The following is a 23,111-nucleotide window of genomic DNA, read 5'->3' on the forward strand; positions in this document are numbered from 1 at the left end:
AATTTGCATGCATCTGATGTTTTTGAGCTTCTCACAGTTGGAACCTATTTAAAGGATCCAGAATCCAGGACAGAAGTTAGACACTAAGAATAAGCCTTTGGCCAGGTGGGGTGGCCTATACCTGCAATCGTAACACGTCGTGATGCCAAGGGGGAAGGGTCACTCAAGACCAGCAGCTTGAGACCAGCCTGGGCAACATAGGAAGACCGTCTCCTCCCAACCAAAAAAAAAAAAAAAAAATTAGCCCAGCATGGTGGCATGCGCTTGTACTCCGAGCAACTCAGGAGGCTGAGGTGGGAGGATCGCTTGAGGCCAGGAGTTTGAGGCTGCAGTGAACTATGATCACAACACAGCACTTCAGCCTGGGCAACAGAGTGATACTCCAACTGAAAAAAAAAAACAAAAAAATTAAAGAAAGAAATGCTTTTTGATAAAGGGAAAGAAGAAACAATATCATTTCAGAGCATCTTCTCAAGGGTAATGTACCCAGCACGCCATGGGTGGTCATGATCTTGGCAGCCACCTCATGAAAGCTTAGAAACTTTCTTCCTTATCTCAAAATTGCTACATACTTTGCTTAGAGTAAGATTAGTGCATTATGAAAGAAGCAATATGCATCAGGCACAATTAAAACATATATTTGAGTACTTGATGAATGTCAAAAATGATTTGTAATCAAAATGTCCTTCTACAGAGTCTTCAGGAAAGAACTTATGATTCTCAGGTGATCATCCTCCTAAGTGTGGCCGTGCTTGAAGGTTAAAAAAGCCTAGACACTCTTCTTAAACTTTTTGTTCTTTCAAGCTAAAACTCCATCCAGTGAAAATTGCTTAACGGGGTCCCTCTATGTAAACCAATAGATGTTATTTAAAAAAAAAACAACTCACAGATTTATATAAAAAAGGAAATGCTTAATTCACATGTATTCAGTTTTGGTTTTGACTGTTTTCAACAGCTTTTGAAGTAGCCTATGAGCTCACAAAGCCCTCAGCTCAGTGCAACACAAACATACAGCGAAAGCAAAGGGGCTACTCAGGTCTCTCCGTCTCGGAGAAAATGTGCCAAAGACTGGATTATTTTTTAAATCTATTTTTGCAGTGAAAGGAAGCCACAGGCATCTGAATACTGGCTCTCTAGCTTGACACCTAATTTCTGCCAGGGCATGAAGAGCTCCCTTCTGAAACGGCACCTCTGGAATTTGGGTTGGTTTAAAACGAGATTGGAGCATTTGGGTGGCTTTTGTTTTTGTTTCCCGGTTCTCCTTCAGGCTGGTATTTCTTTCCTCCAAAGGACACTGTGTACTCACCACAGGGACTCCTGATTATCCCAAAACACAAATCCTGATTCATTTTTTAAAGACTCATGATTGAGGGCTCGTCCTGTATTTTTGTTTTCCCCCAGCTATAGTCTACCTGAGCCAACAAAATGAGTGTATTCATTTTATTTTTAAAAACCTCCTAAAATCTTCAGTGACTCTTTGAGTATAAAATATTCATACCTTGACTCCAAATTACAGTTGGGAGCATAACCACTCAACAAGTACTTTTAGTTCAGATTCATTTTAGATTCATACAAGCAGAAGAAGGAAACTTGGGAAACACAAAGTCTCCTTTGAAGGAAAGAAATCCTGAATGAAGAAACAGGGGGATATACTGCCATCTTAAACCAACCCAAACGCCTCTGCCGCAGTCGCAGTTATTTAGGGTGGAGGAGCGGGCTCTGGCAACTAGAGAAGGTGGCCGCAGCACGGGGACACCCGAATTGAGGAGCTGTTTGAGCAATAAGCTGATTTAGAGAACTAAGGTAAGTCAATCAAATGTGACTGTGTTCCAGCTACATCGACTTTTATCAAAAGTTATTCAGCACTTGTGGAAGCTGTTCTGAGAGTTTAGCCACATCTACTGCAGACAGCTAGAAAGATGATTTTACTATGAATTTGGATGCCAAAAAATATAATCTAGATATTCAAAACCCACTTTTTGATTTCCGTGAAGTGCTACCTGGCAGGTCTGGTTGCAAATCATTTTGCAAATGCAAATCCCAGTCTCAAAAGTTTCAGGAGTTTTTCTTGTTAGTAATCCTCATAATTATTGCAATCCTGGTATAGATATTTTTAGAATAAAAAAATAAAGAAGGCTCCTGGACTTTCAGAATGGAGACATTCTGCTAATTGGAGATGGGATGTTTTATTTGACAATGGTTTGAAAGAAATTCACCAGCATTTATGCAGTCTGCTGGGCTATGAGGTCTTTAAAAGGTACAAACATAGTAAAAGGCAATTTTTTTTTTCTGCCAACAAGATTAGACTTTGCTAACACTTTAGCCAACCTAACTAAAGTCTTACTGGGAAAGGTCACATGTGGATGCCTTTCAGGGATCACATAACTGGAAGTCCAGAGGTAGGGAAGGTTTTGAGTTTGTTTGATACTGGGGCCCAGTAAGAACGTCAAGGCCTCTGGATTCTGTTTTTCTCGTCTTCTTTCTGTGTGGTCAGCATCATGCAGGGTTGCAAATGGATCCCAGCAGCTCTCATGATTATACGTTTCTTCCACCACCTTCAGGAAGGGAGAGCAGAGATGACTTTTCAGAAGAGTACTACAGCTGTTTTTCTAATACCTGCAGCCCCTGTGGCTTACATAAAGAGTTCACTCTTGAGTTTATACCTGTGGCCAGGGGATAAAGTTGAACCCATTAGTTCAAGCGTGGGCCCAAGACACTTACCAGCACCAGAAACTCCAGGCAAAGCCTTCTTCCTTAGCAGAAATCTTCTTTAGGGCTGAACTAGAAAATCCAAACCAGGACACCCATCCATTCCAGTGCCTAGAGGAAGAGCAGCAATTTGTAGCCACCAAAATCTTCATCAAGAAATTAGAATTTTAGAGTAAGAAACACAGAAATCCAAGACAGCCAAGACAGCATGCTGGAGGCCCTGTTTGAACAGGCTAATATGGAATAGATGGATCCATCTCAAGGGGCTAGAACCAGGTAGACACCACGTCCAAGGCCTTATCCCAGCCAGTCCTGCAGTCTTAGTTCTCGTTCCTCATAGAGGGCATTCACCTCACAAGAGTCACATGACCCAAAGCATAATCTCTGTGCAGTGGAACTTCAGCCAGTGGGAGGACAAAATCTTTGAGTGCAAATTCAGTTAGCCCAACACCACATCCCTTTGTGCCAATGCTGAGAGTAACCAGCAAGACAATTGTCACTCACTATTCTAGCTCTTCTACTGACCCACTGATTTCCCACTAACAATAACACTCTCTATCTTGATTCTCAAGTGCTGCTATCTGGAACTGAGTTCTAGTATAAATATGCTAATGATGCTCATTCAGCAGAACCAAAGAGGTTTGTCCTGGGCAGCCACAGAAATGGCAGAAACCTCCAGCTTTTCACTCTCCAAAGCCTGGCAGGTAGCAGCACCATGAAGGGCGCCAAACTATGGGAAAGTATTTAATTTACCTAGAGATGAAAAGGAAGCTGCCAGGTCCCAAGCATCCTCTCTTCTCCAGCTCCTGGACGCCACCCATTCCTGCCCCCTTCTCAGTTGCCTTGCATCTGGATTACTGCAAAGTCCATCTATTTTCCTATTTCCAGTGCACCCTCGCTCTACATTCTAGATGTTTCTGGCAGGTTAATCCACCACTTTAATCATGTGACTTCAAAGCTTTGAAAAATTCCATTACTCCTCATTTCCTGTTAAAAAAGAATCCAGGATTTTGGGCCTGGCTTTCAAGGTCCAGCACAATCTGGCCAGTCCCTGACCTCCCTGACCATCTCTCACCTTCCCCTTATGCTCTGCCCATGTTCCCACCCTACTATTCGGTCACTATTTCCAGAACATGTCTACATCTCTGCTCCGTATTATTTCTCCTGCATTCCTTCCAAATGGGATGTTCTTCTGTCTCTCCCATCCAAACCCAGCTTAAATGCCACTTCGCTGAGCTTCCCCTCTCAAAAGCAATTTGCTTGCCTCTCATCTGGCATCCCGAACCGCCATGTGTTGGGTGAATTTATAGGTGTATGTGTGAGGGAACAGATCATGTGCACCACGGCTCATCCACAGAAGGGCCCCAATCAATATTCATCATATGAGTCGGCAAGAATGTACCATATTCTAAGCCATCTCTTATCAAATTACTGCTGAGTTCATCACTTCCTGCAAAGGGAACATTGACATGTATGTCTAACAGGTATATTACTCTCTGTATTCAATTGCCAGTGCTGCCATAACAAAGTACCATAGCCTGGGAGGTTTAAACAACAGAAATTTATTTTCTTACCATTCTGGAGGCCACAAGTCTGTGATCAAGGTGTCAGCAGGGTTGCTTTCTTGTGAAGCCTCTCTCCTTGGCTTGCAGATAGACGTCTTACATGTTCTTCTCTCTGTGTGTGTCTGCATCCTAATATTAAATAGGCCCCATCCACTAAATGACCTCATTTAAACTTAGTTACCTCTTTGAAGATTCTATCTATCTCCAAATATGGTCACCTTTTTGGGTACTGGGGGTTAGGACTTTAACATATAAATTTTAGGTGGACACAACTCAGCACATAACAGCATATATATCACACACACAAAGTGCATATACACATTCACGCATAAACACATATTTGCCATTTTTCACACTAAATGTTAACAAGGTTGAATATACCAAAATAAAGAGTAAGAAATCTAGACAATATATGGAAATATGTGTAACACAATGTTCGGTTTTAAAAGACGATAAATATCTCATTTACTGTCATGGTTATTAGGTAAAATACATAGTATAAAGCATATGAATTAAATAATTTTATTTTAGCATGGTAAGATTTAGTTTTATTTGTGTCTTGATTAAATGGTACTATAGCAGGACTGACATTCCGCACCACTGTTCCCACGTGCCAAGAACAAATGAGTTCTTTATTTCCTATAATCGGACTCGGCTTTGAAGTTCCTCCCACTTTTTTCCCTCTAATGCCTGGGGGAGGCTGCACAAGCTGGCTTGTGGAGAGAAACAGCCTCCTCTGTGTAAGCCACATCGGTCAGCCTCTTAGCCTATCTATTCTAAAGCCACCTTCCACTACAGCTGTTTATCCTTCTTGTGCCTCTTCAAGGTGCCTCCAGGAAATGCTTATGTCCCTTCAAGTGTTAGGGAGGCCTGGTCCCTATGCAGAGCTCCTGTATTTGTGGCTCCCAGGTAAAAGGCATCTCCTCTCCCCTGGTTGAGACATTATCTTCTGGTGCCACTGCAGAGTGCCGGTTCTGTCTGGTTCTTTGGGGGCAACTATGTGAGCTCCCTTTGCTGAAGTGTCTGTCGAGCATGGGCCTGGTTCAGGACTATTGGGGGGAGGGTCCCTCTCACTTTGGGGGGACTGTGGATGCAACCCACAACAGGCACAATGGCCTCATCCCTCAGGGACTGCACTCACCGCCACAGCACTCATAGCAATGCCCGGCTCTCTTCCTCACCATGGAGGACGTGAGGAAGACTCAACACACAGTGTCAAAGCCCCGCATCCCAAACCCATGACCGTCCTTGCTGTTGTAGAGCTGCCGTGTTGGGGAGTCGTGCTGGGGAGGGAACCAGGAGCATGTGTTCAAGTGTCTCTGGAGTCTCACAAAACACCTCCTAGATGTTTCCACACCTTCCCTTTTCCTGAGATCGGCCCTAAGGAAGGTTGGCCTGGGCCCCAACTACTCCTCTCCTTCTTCCTCTGGCCCCCCTCTCAGAAATCAGGGAGATGTTCCTATCTGCTTCTTGTTGCATGCATGCTTTCACATGGCCTCCTGTAACTTCCCCTTGCCATGGTTCATGGAAAACCTCTAGGGTCTGAGTCTGTCAGTCCTCATTCTGGATATGTAAGGGAGGAAGTGGGAGTTTAAAATTTTTTTCTCTTTCCCCAAAACCTAGTTTTAAGATTATTTCTCTGCTGTGGGCTCAAGAAGGAGAAAACTAAACCTCAAAGTAAGTCAAAGGCATTTTGTTCTTAGCCTTAGACTCTCAAAGAGTGGCCCCTGGAATAGGAGATTAGCATCGCCTGGGGGCTTATAAAAAATGCTGACTCTCAGTTCTCCCCTCCTCACTCCAGACCTTCTGATTCAGAATGTGTAATAAGACCTCTGGGTGGCTCCTGGGCACTAATGCACTGATCTAGGAAAAACTCAACCTGTCCCTAATGGATTCCCTTTCACTTTTATAGTGGATGGGTTGAAAGAGAACATGGCTGATGAGGCGACAAAGGCACTGGTTTAATATTTTCAATAATAAAAATTTGTTCTCCTATTCATCATTAGCAGATGTGTATCTCTGCAAGAACCAAATCCCTGGGAAGAACCAAACCCTTTCCACATCCAGAAAGGTTTATGGTTTTTGAGATGAGTTCTGAGACCTGTTCAGCATGCACTTCCCTGTGTCCATGGCCCCCAAGCTGTGGGACAACCAGAGCCTGGCAAAGCTCCTACCCTTTCCTGATCTCATGCCAGCTTTACAGTCTCTGGACAGCCGAATGTGTTCACTCTATTTTAAAAGGTTAAGCTTCTGAGCCTCAGTAAAATTAACCAATTCGCTCAGAGTCACCTAGCTGCCAAGAGACAGAGCTGGGGCAAAGCTGGGTCATTTGAGTCTATGTCCAATGTCTTTCCCAAGCTGTTGAGAAGGAGAATGCCTAGAGTAAGCTTGTTTCTCTTTCTTTAGAAATAACCACTAAAAGAAAAAAAAAAAAAAGAAGAAGAAGAAGAAGAAGAAAAGAAATGCTTTCCTTGAGTTAGAGCAATTCATCTTCTGTGTAACTCAGCATTTTCTGCGGGAGAAAATGATTGCCCTCTAAGATATCAACTTAAAATGTTAGGATTTTCCTTCATATAATGATGATGTTGATGACAACAACTAGTTAAGGATCCAGTTTTACTGGAGGAAATATTAACCACCCTCAAAATAAATACACCCTTGGCACCCTTTTCTCCTCCTGGAGCAGGCATCTGGCGGCACGGGTGAGTGCTCCGGAGTTTCAAGGCAAGGCCTGTAGCTGCCGTGGATGACATCTGTTTCATGATCCTCCCTAAGGGAGCTTCTCAGGCACCACACAGCATGTGGTGTAAGTCAGACCACTTCCAAACCAAGTGAAGAATCATTCAGCTACTCTACACCATGAAATAGCCAACATACAGAGAAACCCTATTGAGTGTTCTGGATACTGGTTAGTATCTACAGCAGGCCCATTCTGAGTCACCACCATGTACATTGCAGGTCTGATCGCCATGATGCCTGGAGGAAGGAGAAAGCATGATCTTGTTTGAGGAAGATGAAGAAACTGAGGCGTAGGGAGGTTAAGTACCTGCCCAATGCTACTCAGTTCATAAGTGACAGAATCAGACTCAAATCAAGGTCTTGAGTCTAAAAGTCATGTTCTTTCCCACTACCATCCATCAATTTCTCTCTTCAACCAGTGAATACTGTTGGTTTAGACCACCTGTTAGGCTAGATGAGAAGTCTCAGGGAGGAGCAATTACTAACAGAACCCTGAGGAAAAAGAATGCCTGGCAGGAGGCTGACAAGAGACCCTTGGGGATAGGGAAGCAGAGCTCCACAAACATCAAAGGTAGTGACTAACAGAGAAGGTCCTGCCCACTGTGTTGACACAGTTGCAAGGAAAAGGTGATGTTGATGAGTAAGACCAAGCTAAAGCAAAGCTGAGCTTTTTCCCAGCCCAGTCCCAGCTCCTTCTCACACAACCCTTTGAGAAACAGTGCATTCAATGTGCAGGACTGGTGTGCCTTCACCTTTTCTTGTCAAATTTTAAGTAAACCCAACCATAACCCTTCTAGGTACTTGGGATATGCTGCAGTTTTAATAAAGACAGACCTTGGAACATTGTAATGTAGAACTTCCTACCAATCTGGTGGCCAAAGGTAGTTACCTTCACATTTTTTCTCACAAGAAAATGTGATGATCCATGCAATTGCAGACTTAAAATCAGGAAATTGGATCCCTTTGGGTTTTGAACTCCTAGGAAAGGGGGTGCTCTGTAACAAATTGTTTAAGGGGAGGAACCAACTTCACCAGCCATCTCTCAACACCTGCAAACACCACCTGTCCACCAGCTGGTGCAGCCTGCAAGCTATGCAATCTACCCTCTCTACCCTCCCAAGTCCAAGCAAGATGGAGGCCTCTGCTCAGATGCATTATGACTGGCTGCTGCTGAGCACTGTCATCCACTCAACATCCCCAGAGAACGCAGACCCCGCCACAGACATCAATGGTGGAGATGAATAGCAATTCCTCTGTGAAGACCCTTCAGAATTCATTATGTGGGTTGTTCTGAACACTCCTTTAAATATGCAAATCCCTTCAGTACCGCTGTACTCGTGATGGAACAGAATATGAATCAAAGGCTCAGCTCTTTTTATGCTCAGATCATAAAGTCTGAAACATATTAGGTTTATGAATGGGGTTTTTTTTTCAAACGAGAGGGCATAGTTAAGGCTTTACTTACTCAGTGCTGTCCGAAAGAAGCTTAGGAAAGGGGAAGTAGTACTTCAAATGTTATCTATTTTTAAAAATTAAAATGATTAATGTCTAGAACATAAAAGTCTATTATAGAAAAGGCCATTGGGACGGTGATAAAAATGCAGAGAGGGTGGAATCTCCAGATAAATTCTGAAGAGTCTGGTGATGGATTTAAGGTCCCATTAACCTCATGGGGATCAAATCAAAGGCTTTTGGTTAAAAGTAAATCTGAGACTCAGGAGTGAGAGTTCTTACAAGGACAGGAGAAATTCCACCAGCACTTTGTAGCAATGGCCCTGAAAACTGGACGACTCTTCTCACACATGGTGGGAATTACCACAGTCCTGGTATTTTGCACAAAAGTGCTTCTGCTCAAATTATAAGCGCTTTCCTCTGCAGTCTATTTGTGCCCCTGAAGGGGACTATACCTGATAGTCCCCTTTCTTGCCTCTGGTGTTCAGGGAAGAGCTAGATATGCAGCCTTTCCTTGAAGATTTTCCGTGATGGTAGTATCTTATCAGGAGTCCCTATTCGCTGCAAGTGAATCACCACATCAGGAAACTCAAAGCAGGGCAATCATTTACCTTCTATTTAATAGGGAACACAGTTCACCATTACTCAATACTCTAGCTGACTCTTTCACCACTGAGCATTGGAAATGCATAGTTCTAGAAAGTTTCTGTTCAAACTGGGCATTTCCATCTGCCTCCTTCAAGTAATGATAATAATAATAAAATTAAATTAAGTTAAAAAAAAGCCTTGGCCAGGCACGATGGCTCATACCTATAATCCCAGCACTTTGGGAGGCCAAGGCAGGCAGATCACCTGAGGTCAAAAGTTTGAGACCATCCTGGCCAACATAATGAGTGAAACTCCATCTCTACTAAAAACACAAATATTAGGTGCTGGGTGCAATGGCTCATGCCTGTAATACCAGCACTTTGGGAGGCCGAGGTGGGCAGATCACCTGAGGTTGGGAGTTCAAGATCAGCCTGACCAACATGGGGAAATCCCGTCTCTACTAAAAACACAAAAAAAATTAGCCGAGTGTGGTGGCGCATGTCTGTAATCTCAGCTACTCGGGAAGCTGAGGCAGAAGAATTGCTTGAACCCAGGAGTCAGAGGTTGTGGTGAGCCAAGATCGTGCTATTGCCTCCAGCCTGGGCAACAAGAGTGAAACTCCATCTCAAAAGATAATAATAATAAATAAATAAGTGAATAAATAATTAACCAGGCATTGTGGCACACCTATAATCCCAGCTACTCGAGAGACTGAGGCAAGAGAATCATTTGAACCTAAGAGGTGGAGGTTGCAGTGAGCCAAGATCTTGCCACTGCACTCCAGCCTAGGCGACAGAGAAAAACTCCATCTAAAAAAAAAAAAAAAAAAAAAAAAAGGCCTTGGTCTCAGTGAGCATCTTGAGGGAGGAAGAAGGGTTCTCCATCCCACATTCAGCTACTGATCCTCCAGGTGGCACTGACCTCACTGTTCCTAAATGTTATCCCTAAAAAATGGGGCAGTAACGTTTCTGAATGCTGAGATATCTTTCCCATACCTCATTGAATAGGTCCAGAGGTCATTGGCAGAATATCACTTTTGATGAATGCAGGTGACTCACCACCCATGACTCTGAAGATTCAAGTTTGAAAAGTTGATTCTACCTTTTTTTTTTTTTTTTTTTTGAGACAGAATCTCGCTCTGTCACCCAGGCTGGAGTGCAGTGGCATGATCTCGGCTCACTGCAAGCTCTGCCTCCTGGGTTCACGCCATTCTCCTGCCTCAGCCTCCCAAGTAGCTGGGAGTACAGGTGCCAGCCACCACGCCAGGCTAATTTTTTGTATTTTTAGTAGAGACGGGGTTTTACCGTGTTAGCCAGGATGGTCTCGATCTCTTGACCTCGTGATCCGCCCGCCTTGGCCTCTCAAAGTGCTGGGATTACAGGCGTGAACCATCAGGCCCGGTCAAGTTGATTCTGATTTCAATGAGTTGAAGGGGACTCGTGGCATCTCCACACTTGAGAATGCAGTTTGGGGGTTCAGGAAATGTGATTAACATTATATGTCCACTGATGTCTCCCTTCAACTATTCTTAAGGATATTATTCAAATTTAAACCTCACAAAAATTAAAACACAGGTATCATTATCCTTGTTTGATGACTAAAGAGCTGAAGCTCTGCATGGATGAGGCCTCTAAGCTCTTGCCATTAGGAAATGGAGACTAAAACTTAGATAATATCCGAGCCCCAATATATCCCCCATGCCTACCTTCCACCTGCCAGCATCTGCACCTTTGTGCTTCAGGGTAATTTCTAGCAGCAGAACTCTATCCTACCCACAAAGGACTGGAAGTACCTGGAGAATTAAGACACCTGAGCAGCCACTATCAGTCAGTGACTGACAGGAGTTGGTGCATAAATACCTCAGCTCTCCTACCCTTGCAAGGGACAACTCTGAGGCACATATTCTACTCTGGCTCCCAGAGGTCCCAGCAGAGTTAAGCACCAGTGTCCACAGTAGTAACCCACCTGATGGCAGGCCCCTGCCTGGCTGCCTTCCCTTTCCTCTCTCACCTCCTCACTCCCCTTCCAGCATTTCCTGGCCAAATATCCTGCTTGCACTCAAATCTTTGCATCAGGGTGGATTTCTGAGAGAGCCAAAACTAAGACACAGAACTTTTGAGCCCAGGTTTTAAGTTTTCATTTTACCTGACACTATCCTGTCTGTGTGGGTTTGGAGTCTGGAGAAATCATCAGAGGCCTGATCTACCAGAGAGGTATATCTCTCCTTCCAGAACTGAGCTGTGTCCAATGTGTGCAGAAACTGGAAGAGATGTTCCCACACCCATCCTCTCTACCGGAGTTAGTGCTACAACCTCCTGAGTGGTTGTCTCAGCTGGGCTCCAAAAAGGCAGCCTCTCAGTTGGAGTTTAGCATGAGGTATGTTTACAGTCAGTGGGATCAATTGGCAGGGGTTGGGGAGATGGAAAGAAGGCAGGAGTGAGCAGAGGGAGAATCTGGTCCCCAAAGCAACCTTGGCCCAACCGTATGGTGAGCTCCAGAGCTAGTATAGTTCTCAGAGCTGTCTGAGTTTGGCTGAGATGGCCAGACCCTTGTAGCCTCTCATCCATCAGGACTGGATTTGGGCCACCCTAGAAAAGACCATGACCTCAAGAGAACTGCTCTCTGCAGTTGAGTTGACCCCTGAAAAGGCTGACAGTTGAAGGCAGCTTGTGGTCTGTCCTCTCAGCAGCAGACCCACAAGCCCAGTGACACTTCAGTTTCCACTGAGTAATGATCCTGGTTTCAATCTCACTTCCCTCCACCTTACTGAGAGAGGGGCTATTGCAAACCCATCCTGGGCATTTCTCTCCTGCTTGGAACACTCTGTAACTCTCCATGCCCGAGAGAAGAGGCCAAACTCCCTAGCCTGAAAGCTCCTCAGACCAATTTTCTCTCTTCTCCGAGCTGTTCTTGCTGCCCTTCCCAGGAAGCTCCTGCCCTAACACCCACTGCCCAGTTGCCCTGTCTTTGTGCTGGCATTGCCCCCCAACCCCAACTCCAGGAACCCTGTGTCACTTTCAGCCTGGCAAACTCTTTCTTTTTCTCCAGTGTTTGGCTTAAATATCAGCCCCTCAGGCAAGAAGCACCTCTCCCTTCCAGCCAAGGGAGAGTGAATTGCTATTATCTCAGGGGTACACAGTCCTGCTGCTGCAATAATGAATTTTGTTGTGATCATACCTATTTCTGGTCTACTCCCAGCCATGTGAACTCCTGGAGGACATTCATGCTGCCTCATGAGCTGTGATGCGAGCTCATGGGACATCCTAGAGATTTGATATTTGTCAAATGAATCTTGGCTGAGCTTCTCTGGGAAACAAACAAACACACCTTTAAATAAGAGCTAAGGCCAACATTAGGTCACACCCCTGTCACAACTGTGGCTGAAATTGAAAAGGAGAGGGCCATCTGCTGTGGGGCTTTCAGCAAGTTTCTGCACCTGCAGCTCTTCATCATAGACAGCCCTTGGGGGCCCAGAGCCACCTGGTATACTCTTATAGACAGCTTCATGTGCCTGGATGTGTGAGACCCCTGCCCCCAGGAGGGCCCTTAAACCAATGATGGGTGCAGCAGTGAGCCTTACTCACACACCTGAGTCCCCTTCAGGACCAGTCTGAAGCTCCTCTCTGCCAGGCATGGCCTGAGATGGCCCATACTGGGCTTCCCTGCCTTTCCCACTCTCTTATAGACCTCTCTGGGAAGCACACTGACTTGGTAATTCTCATGCACAGGAGTCCTCTCCTCAGGCTCTGCTTCTGGGGAACTCATCTGAGACACCAATAGTAATAGACTGACTAAAGAACTATGGAATATACACACTGCACTGCAGTTAAAAAGAAGAGGCCATTCTATACGTGTGAACCTGGGAAGACCTCAAGTCATACTTTTGTGTGGAAAAGCAACTTGAAATCTGATAAGTGAGTTAAAGTACTGTTTAAGGAAAAGAAAACAATGAGTAATGCTATTGGAAAGTTAAGAAGTGCATTCTCCTCAGCAAAAGAAACTACCATCAGAGTGAACAGGCAACCTACAGAATGGGAGAAAATTTTTGCAATTTACTCATCTGACAAAGGGTTAATATCCAGAATCTACAAAGAACTCAAGCAAATTTACAAGAAAAAAACAAACAACCGCATCAGAAAGTGGGCAAAGGATATGAATAGACACTTCTCAAAAGAAGACATTTATGCAAACAACAGACACATGAAAAAATGCTCAGCATCACTGGCCATCAGAGAAATGCAAATCAAAACCACAATGAGATACCATCTCACACCAGTTAGAATGGCAATCATTAAAAAGTCAGGAAACAACAGGTGCTGGAGAGGATGTGGAGAAATAGGAACACTTTTACACTGTTGGTGGGACTGTAAACTAGTTCAACCATTGTGGAAAACAGTGTGGTGATTCCTCAAGGATCTAGAACTAGAAATACCATTTGACCCAGCCATCCCATTACTCGGTATATACCCAAAGGATTATAAATCATGCTGCTATAAAGACACATGCACACGTATGTTTATTGCAGCGTCATTTACAATATCAAAGACTTGGAACCAACCCAAATGTCCATCAATGACAGACTGGATTAAGAAAATGTGGCACATATGCACCATGGAATACTAGGCAGCCATAAAAAAGGATGAGTTCATGTCCTTTTGTAGAGACATGGATGAAGCTGGAAACCATCATTCTGAGCAAACTATCGCAAGAACAGAAAACCAAACACTGCATGTTCTCACTCATAGGTGGGAACTGAACAATGAGAACACTTGGACACAGTAAGGGGAACATCATACACTGAGGCCTATTGTGGGGTGAGGGGAGGAGAGAGGGATAGCATTAGGAGATACACCTAGTGTAAATGATGAGTTAATGGGTGTAGCACACCAACATGGCACATGTATACATATGTAACAAACCTGCATGTTGTGCACATGTACCCTAGAACTTAAAGTATATATATAAAAAAAGTGCATTTTCCTTCTGAACACCCACCCCTGTGCACTGCAGCCCTGGGCTCTGCCTCCCCTGTCTGGTGACCAACCTGTCTTCTGTGTTTCCCAGCAACGAGCAAACCAGCTGTTGATCATGGGGACCTCTGCTCCCACTCGTCAACTCAGAAAGTCCCTTGGGAAAGGGAGCAACATTTTTTTATGAACTATGTAACTATGTTGGTGAGCTTAAACAGTATGACTTTCTTGGTTACCTGCAATGAATCCAAGTGACTTTTTTATAGCTGATGGGTGAAACTTGACAATGGTTCCACCCCCAGAGTAGTTCCCCCACCGGGCTGGCCTGAAGCAGCCCGGCATGGAAGAGGAGTGTCAGACTCGCTCTGGCAACTGAGGGTCCCTCTAGAAAGACGGATGGAGGAGGCTTCTGCCAGATTCCTGTCACCTGGAGAACATCACTTGGATGAAAGATGGCTTTACAGATGGGAAAGGAGGGGAAGTGCAGAGACCATTAAAGGAACAGAAAAGGAAATCAGAAAGTGGAATGGTGAACAGCATGTAACTGGGGAGGGTAAAGGGGAGGTTGCGAAAACATTTGGAAGCTGAGGCTTCTAGGACCAAGCGACCTCAGGAAGAGGGCAGAGAACAAAGGGAGGCAGTGTTAGCATGTAGTAAAGAGTTTAGAAAAAAAAATGGAAGAATGGAAAAGTTGGGAGTTATTAACAGTAACAGTTATTAGCCGTAAAAATGAAATGCTGACTTTAACCTTCAAACGAAGGGAAAGCCATGGAATTGAAGACAAGGTCTGGCTCTTGGCTGGGGAGAATCACAAGTGGGTAGGACATGTTTTCTAATTCTGGAGCAGTCTTCGGCCCAGAGCTCAGCACAGCTACTATATCATGTATAGAGATGAGAAATAATCTTTTCAAATGTGTGGTGTCATTTTGAGCAAATGTGTTTATTTTTTTTAAGAGGGCTGTTTTAAGTAAGAGTTGAGAGGATAAATTATAAAACATGGTATAATGCATCTCTCTGTGTAAAATGTTGAGACCTTTCTCAGCTGTAATGCTGAGAAGCTGCAGAGGATACAGGAGAGAAAAGAAAAATAACCAAACATTGATTAACTGTTCTCAATATGCCAGACGCTGGGCTAAGCCATCACCATGAGCCTCCACTCGTGTCATCCTTACTTAGTCTGAAGAGGTGACTTCTGCTATTATCCCCCTTTTCCAGATGAGAAAACTGAAGCTTCCTTGCAAGGAGAGCTAATGGGCCCTCAGCCCCCCATGTATACTGTCACTCAGGCTTTCTAGGTGAGAACCCAGAGTAAGGAATGCATTTTCCATCCTGATGCAGATACACACACATTTATAACAGAAACAGAGGTTTTCCAAGACTCTGTTTACTATGTGAGATGCACTGAGAACTTTTATTCCATTAATTTCTTTTCCAAAACTTGTAATGAAGTAAATTGCTGTCACATACATTAATGGGTCACAAATGGAAGTCTGAAAATCTTCCGTCTAGGATTTGTTATTATCTGATTCTATCTCTCCGAAACCAGTGTTCACAGGTAAACTGGGTTTTTAAATACAAGTAACATAGAATCTACACTCTATTCTCCCATCCACCCATCTATCCACTCACACGTCTACCCATCCATCCATTCGATAAACACTGATTATCACACAGACTTATAGTCCAGATTCCTCATTACAGGAACTGATGCTGTCGCATCAACTCTCTGCTCCCGAAATGGAAAAACTCAAATCATCAAACCATGCAAAAAAGTCAGTAAATGGCAGATATACATCCTAAAAACATTCCTGAGAAATTATAGATGCTTCCAAAGCTAACATCTTTGTGCATCCCTCTATCTCTCCACCCCCAGAAAAAGAAACTCTTCCTTCAGACAACCAATCACAAAGACAAAGAAACATGCATGACAAGTGAAAACGATCACCATAATGTTCCAAGATGGTATTGGAGGCATCACTCGGCATAAAAAATGAAAACTGAAGCCACGCATGCCCAGAGTGTGCTTGCATTTCTTGCTTCTGAATTTGTTGTGAGTCCTGCTAACCATGACCACAAGCTGTTTAAAATTACACCGTTTGCCTTATTTAATTTTCTTCTGCAGTCATAAATATTAATTAAGTGAAGCCACATAGAGCCTGCATTTCAATCCTTTCACTTCCTGAGGACCATAAGCAATTAAGAGCCACAGCAATTTAAGTACTAACTGGTTCTTTAGGTCTGCCCCGTGACAACCACTTTTCTTTTTTAAATTAAGTCAGATTTATTAAGTCTTAGTGGTTTCTTTTCCCTACCTAACTTCTCCTGGCCTGTGGGTGTTCCCAATTTCATTTCTCCTCTTATAAATAGGAACTATTTTCCTGCAGGAGAGGGGGCCTGCTCATTTTCTCTAAAAGACGATGCAGAAAAGCATATGTTTTGATTAATAAGAACTAGAAATATTTATGTGCAGCATGTCAGCTAGCTGGTGGCCAAGACCGCACTTCTCAGTGTTTGTTTAGAATTATTTTACAACAAAAACAAAAGAGATTATTGTACAATGTAAGGAAGATATAAAGTAAAATGTGGAAATCCTCTCACAATCCTCCTAAGTCCCACTCTCTAGGTGTATCATTATTAATAGCTTGATGTGTAAACTTCAACTGTTTTCCATGCAGTGACAGAATCAGGGTTCATTTTTATAAAACTTAAATCAAATTACTCATATCCTGCAACTATTTAGCTCTTCATTATAAAATCATCACACTTTTTATATTATTTCATAGAGATATCACTGCTTATAATAGCTAGATGATACTCTGTAATAAAGTTGGGTTATTGTTTAACTATATTTCACTAGCAATAAGATCTTGGGTATGTTGTAGATAAACTGTGCACATACACACATTAAATATATACACATATATGCATACACACATGTATGGATGCACACTATTCCAATAACCTGGAAACTTTACCTCTGAGTATTTTCTTTTCTCCCAGGTTTCTGATAATTTCTCCATCTCACTAAAGGAATGCCTTTTGGGAAAAAAAGAAGTTATAAAATGAAAACAGGTCAAGATTTGGGTCAGAGGGCCTAGGTTGTGATCAGAAGGGTTGGATGAGCCATCAATGTCTCTCACCCCAGTTTCCCCCAAAACAGAGTGAGCTCCCTCATGTAAAAGGTTTGCATGAATCATCAAGTCTGGAGAAAATATTAGCCTCTACCCTGACTTCTCTCTAGTCTTTGAGAGCTCAGTCATTTGGAGGAGGGTAGGTAGAGGAAACTCTTGGGTAACGTACATGAAGAAAGAATTCTGTATTTCTAAATTTAATATGTTAAGAGGGAGAAAAGAATGAAAGAAAACAGGTGAGTAGAGACAAAATAGTCTCTTTTCTTTTCTCCTTAACTACAAGAATGGGAATAGTGGGTGTCAGATCAGAGAGCTCCCATCCCAAGGGTCCCTGATCCATGTTTCTCAACATTAGCATCTACTTAGCAGTTTATTTTGAAGAATTAGAGAATGAATTTGCCAGATTTCACACTTAAAGGGCGCATCTAAACTCCTAAACTGTTGAAAGGTATAGACTATTCAAGTAGACTCCTCCGGAGAATATTACGTGTCACTTACATCATAATTTTTCATACAGCATAGTATAATTCATTCTCAAGCAGCATCACATATTCCAATCTTCTAGACTAAAAGAGGCAACCTATGGGGTGATTTAGTAGCCAGGTGTGAAAGGGACAATTGAAAAATAAGTTTGCGTGTTATAGCCGGTTCCATCCAGGAATCTCAAAGCCGCTTAGTGTAATTTTTCACCAGTTTTATTATCCGCAATCCACATTGCCTTAAAAGCACACATTGATTAATTCTTGGTCTAAATTTTTTAGTGTTTCTAAGTTAATTATTTATGTGCCTTTATAAATATGGTAGGATTTTAAAAATTTGCCCACAGAAAGAAATATTTTCCTCTCTTTTCGCAGTTCATATGTGAAAGAAAGGAGCCTTTACAGAATGTATGCTTCCTTCAAATTTCCCCAAAAGGAAAAATTGTCTTATCACTAATTATGAATGCATATTGCAAATGAAATAAGCATTAAGGGAATGGCCCAATTTGTAAAATTCATCTCATCTTTGAGACACAAATTTTAATTGCTGAGCATTTTCTGTTATATATGTTGGGAAAAAATTGAGTGGTACACTAAGGAGAACAGTTGTATTTCTTAACAGAGGGGTTAGCTGTGAAGTCTATGGGTTCAGTTTTAATTTTTCCTAATAATGTTATTTTATCATGCATGGGTAGGCAGTGCCAACTCAATGTCAGTCCCAATTTTGTGGAGGAGAATTCCCACTTCCAGTTGCCATCACAAGAGACTCAAGTCTTTTCCAGGAGGACCATGAAAATCTCATTTGAAACTCAATAAGCAGGAATTTCTTCCTCACTTTCCCTTCTTTTTGATCTTTCTATTTTGTTTCTTAAATGCATATTTGGATCAAGGAAGAGGTTCAGGGGTATGTTTGGGAGAGGTCAGTCCTATCCCTTTTTTCTTTTGAGTAGGAAGCCCTGCATGGCCTTCAGGACCAGCCCAGCCCCAGAGGTGGGCAACTGAGCACGATCAGTCTGTGTTCTCTGGGGCCTCTTCCTTAAGGAGAAAAGTTAAAAGAGTCTTAGTGAGTGTTTGCTGATGCAGTGAGGTTGCAGCTGACACTACTCAGTCTGGTCTTTTTATATATATATACTTTAAAAATGACGTTTCCACATTGTGAACTGATAATTGCCACAGGTCCCCTTTCCTACCCAGTCAACCAGGGAGGTCCCTGTCTCCGGAAAACACAGCATAGGAGGGGGAGTGTGGGGTGAGCTAACAATGCACCATAGGGGGCATGGGGGGTGGGCAACTCTGCTTTGCGGGAGGACCCCTACATTGCTTGGGCTGCACGGACAAATTCTGACTTCTGTGGGCTGGGGGCCATGAACCGTGGCTGTGAGAAGAGACGGTGCGGCTCACAGCAGCTGAGAGGGGAAGGACACAGATGTGCTAGGGAACCTGCAGAAGCTGAAAAGGCACCTGTACTTCTCATTTTATCAAGTCACATATCACCACCCAGCTAGGGACAGACTACAGGATCCATGAGAGAAACAGGTCTTTAAAGCTGTGCTATTCCACCTGTGGTCAGTGGACCAGACTGACAGTATCAGCATCCCTTGGAAGCTTGTTAGGAATGCAGAACTCAAGCCCCTCCCTGCGGAATCAGAATCTGCATTTTAACAAGATCGTCAAGGGAGTCCTATGCACATAAGGGTGTGAGGGGCCATCCCAATCCTGGTTCATTGGCCCAGTCCCGGTGGGTCACTGTTGCTGTCATATGGTACTCCTCCTTGAAGCTCTCCTTTTTGCAGAGAACTCTACAATCCTTCCTCTGGAATTACTCTTGGGAATAAAATTAACAAAGAGCTAAATAATGCAGATGCAGGTATTACAAAGCATTAGGAGCTATGTTTGACACAGGACGAGGCTCCCAAGCAGCACCCACCAAGTACAGCAGCACCTCTGGCCACCTTCATCCTTCTTCCTCCTGGAAGCCAGAAACCCCTAGTTATCCCTTTGATAGGAAACTGATATTGTAGAGGAATTGCCAATGGCGACAGGACAGAATTGGGCTGCCGCAGGGCTGCTTGTTTCCCTGATAGCTGAGCCCTTGGTTTTCCTATTGATTCCAGGTCAAAACAGGCATTTCGTCTTGGGTTTTCGTCCATCTCTGCCAGCAGCCAGACTATTTTAGAATGGTGAAATGTATAATTTTCCCTGTAGAATAGGATTTTAGCACTTGGAAATTCCAGGGTCATGATTGGAAGAAGCCTTGAAAATAAAGAGGCTGGGACCTGTGGCAGAAAAAGGGAGAAAAGGAGGAAGTAAAAGAGGAAAACAGACTTAGTCTCTAGAAGCCCATGGCTTTGCCTATTTGTCCACCATCTGGAATATAGTAAGTGCTCATTAAATATTTGCTGAATGAATCCAAAACATATAAACTCCCCATCCTTGTCGTTGCTTAATATTACAGCAAGTTATATATAGCTCTTTTGTGTTGATTCAGCGCCTGTGTACCATTTGAGATGGAAACGAGAAGCAAACAACTGCTTCCTAAGCATCAGCCAGGAAACCCAGGACTTAGTGGCTTCTTTCTGATCTCCATGTCTCTCATATGCTTCATTATTTCATACTTGTTGAAAGTGCATTTGTTTATCCAACTAAGTAATCGGCAGCTCATAGGACTAATGGAACCCTTCTAAATTACCCCCCTGTGTAACACAGAGGGTTCCTAAGAAAGAATGCCTGGGTTTGGATTCTCCAGGTAGTCTGTGACTGACGCCCCATGACTCCTGTCCTTCATAAAGCTTACTGCTTTCCCGTTGGGCAGGAATAACTGAGATTTCTCCCAAGAATAACATCCAAACGTATGAAAAAGCTCCCAGGGCCACAAATGCAGATGCGTCTAATTTAAGCATCCCTCAAAGAGTTTATTCTCACTCATGTTGGCATGTTGTTATTGCTACTCAAAGTTGTCATTTTTTATTTTTATCTCTTCCAATTATTTTAATTACCTGCTATAATAGTCCCACATACCAGAAATGTGCTAAAAACGCAAGAATGGTGAACAGGATGTCAAGCATATACCAGAAATATTTGTCAAACCCTGACCCAGCATGGGCAGAGCACTGGCTTTCTTCACAGACCTACACAGATGGGAGTGGAATCTGCAACTGCTCAATCCATCCACTGAGAAATCCCATAAAAGATGGACAATCCGTAACTGAAACCCAAACTTCGGCACAACGATCAAATTCTACATGCATAAAGCAAGAGCTCTGTGTGCCAGACCCATCTTAAAGCCACCCCACCCAGAAGACAGAGTCTGTCTCCTTCCCCTAAACAATGTGCAGAAACCACCCTGGTAAGTCAACACCTGTGGTTGACACGAATATTTCTTCTCCTCCTCTCTCAACTCAGGGAAGATCACAGTTCATCCCCTGATAACCAGTAAGACAAAATAATAATGGCTTGTTTTGCAGAACTCAAACCTGTCGGCAGTTTGTATGGTGGCTTCTCTGATCTCCTTTCAAGGATGATAACTGAATGAATATTTGCACAAGTTAGTTTGCCAAAGTTTCCTTAACATCAGGTCCAATATCCTTATTACATATTTCACCATAAAATAGTAAAAGAGATGTAATAATAAAGTAATGATAAAAAACGATACAACCCATACTGCAAAAAAAAATAGATTGAAGATATAATTCTACCACCCAAAGAAAATCAAGGTAACTAACATCTTATTTATTTAATTCATTTTATTTTGTCATTTAAAAAATGTATGTTTCATCTTTTCCTGTGGATCTTGTGGTGGAGAGATAGATTGCACGCAGGTGCACAGAGTATTTAACTTAAAATGTTGCACCTTGCCTCCCCCTTTATCAGCATTTTCCTGAGCTTTTGCTGACGGCTGCAACATGTTGAATTTTTTTTATTCTTTTACATAAATACCCTCTGATAAGGTGTTCTTAGCTAATGACCTTTTCAATTGCCCTCTCCATAAACAACTGGTGTTTTGACCATCCAAGAACCATGAAAACCAACATAAGTGTTTGAAGGTGTGCTCAGTGCCAAGTAGACAAATTCTGATGGTCTGATTTTTTTTTTTTTTTTTTTTTTTTTGAGATGGAGTTTTGCTCTTGTTGCCCAGACTGGAGTGCAATGGCACGATCTCAGCTCACTGGAACATCTGCCTCCCGGGTTCAAGTGATTCTCCTGCCTCAGCCTCCAAAGTAGCTGGGATTACAGGCATGAGCCACCATGTCCTGCAAATTTTGTATTTTTAGTAAAGATGGGTTTTGTATTTTTAGTAAAGACGGGTTTTCACCATGTTGGTCAGGCTGGTCTTGAACTCCTGACCTAAGATGATCCGCCCACCTTGGCCTCCCAAAGTGCTGGGATTACAGGCATGAGCCACCGCGCCCGGCTGATTTTTTAGTACATTTCAGAAATAACAACCCACCCAAAAAAAGTTAAATGTTGATTATAATCCTTGACACATGATATGCCTTTTCTTTATTGAGACTTGAGATTCATCCATAGAATGAATAAGGGGTGTTTGGTCATCTGCTTTTTTATCAATTAAAAAGCTTATACGAAAGTAAAAATGCATATTTTCCCAAGACTGTGTTGTCACTTTTCCATCCCCTCTGCCTTCATCTTGCCTACATATCTGCCTTATGTTGCTCTAAACACCTTAGGGAACTTTGAGCAAGGCCTTGCCTGAGTATTTATTCTCTGAAAGGTTTTAGGAATTGGAGTGTTAATGGGACCTTTATTGTTTTTCTCCTTAGGTATTTCATGGGTTCTCACTTAGGAAAATTGAGTTCTGTTCAGTGATGCCCTTTCTGCACTGGTTAGTTTCATGTGACAAAGAGAGCTCTAGGAAGGACTTTTGCTAGGGGAACGCAGGATTGTTCCAGCAAGATGAAGGCCTAGAAGACCTGGATGGCCTGGGTGTTTTCTTCCCAGGGAGAGCAGAGGAGGCCCGGATTTGAACTCGAGTCTTATGACTTCGCCATTGAGGCAACATCCAAAATAAAAATAGCGTGCTAACCCCAAACACAGTCCTCAGTTATAAAGCAGCTTTTTATTATAGAAGCCGGCGGTGACCTAACAAAATGAAAAGGAAAGGGCTTTGTAGGTCTCAGCCCTACGTGAGGGTAGACTAAAGAGGGATCGGGAGAAACATCTGCAGCCCTAGGTCCCCGCGAACTTTTTTCTGGAGAGAATCTCCGGGAGCAATCTTCAGCATTCAAGCCTGAGCCAGAACTCTGCCTTAAGAAATCGGAGCTCCGGGAAGGAGGAGCTCCAAAGACCGCTGAGCTGGAAGGGAATGAGAACCCCAGGCTGTCTGAACGTCCCTGCTTCCTTCGCAGCCCGTTGGTGTCCCGCTCGCCGCTGCCTAAAGCTAAAGCTAACCGTAGACCCCGCTCGCATTCCCATGGGGTGGGCGTGCCGGGAGGGTGCGGGTGTGACTGCTCCAAGACTCTA

General features: G+C 43.3%; 1 long non-coding RNA gene across 1 annotated transcript; it reads left to right on the plus strand.

Annotated features, from left to right (window-relative positions):
- The first annotated feature begins 1,631 nt into the window (after positions 1-1,631).
- LOC107126584 (uncharacterized) lies at positions 1,632-22,680 on the plus strand. Its single transcript, XR_001483157.3, has 3 exons — positions 1,632-1,803; positions 20,760-20,979; positions 22,412-22,680. It is a non-coding gene; the product is annotated as an uncharacterized lncRNA (long non-coding RNA).
- The last annotated feature ends 431 nt before the right edge of the window (positions 22,681-23,111 follow it).

This window comes from Macaca fascicularis, chromosome 10 (genome assembly GCF_037993035.2).
Source record: "Macaca fascicularis isolate 582-1 chromosome 10, T2T-MFA8v1.1".
NCBI classification, from domain to species: Eukaryota; Metazoa; Chordata; class Mammalia; order Primates; family Cercopithecidae; genus Macaca; species Macaca fascicularis.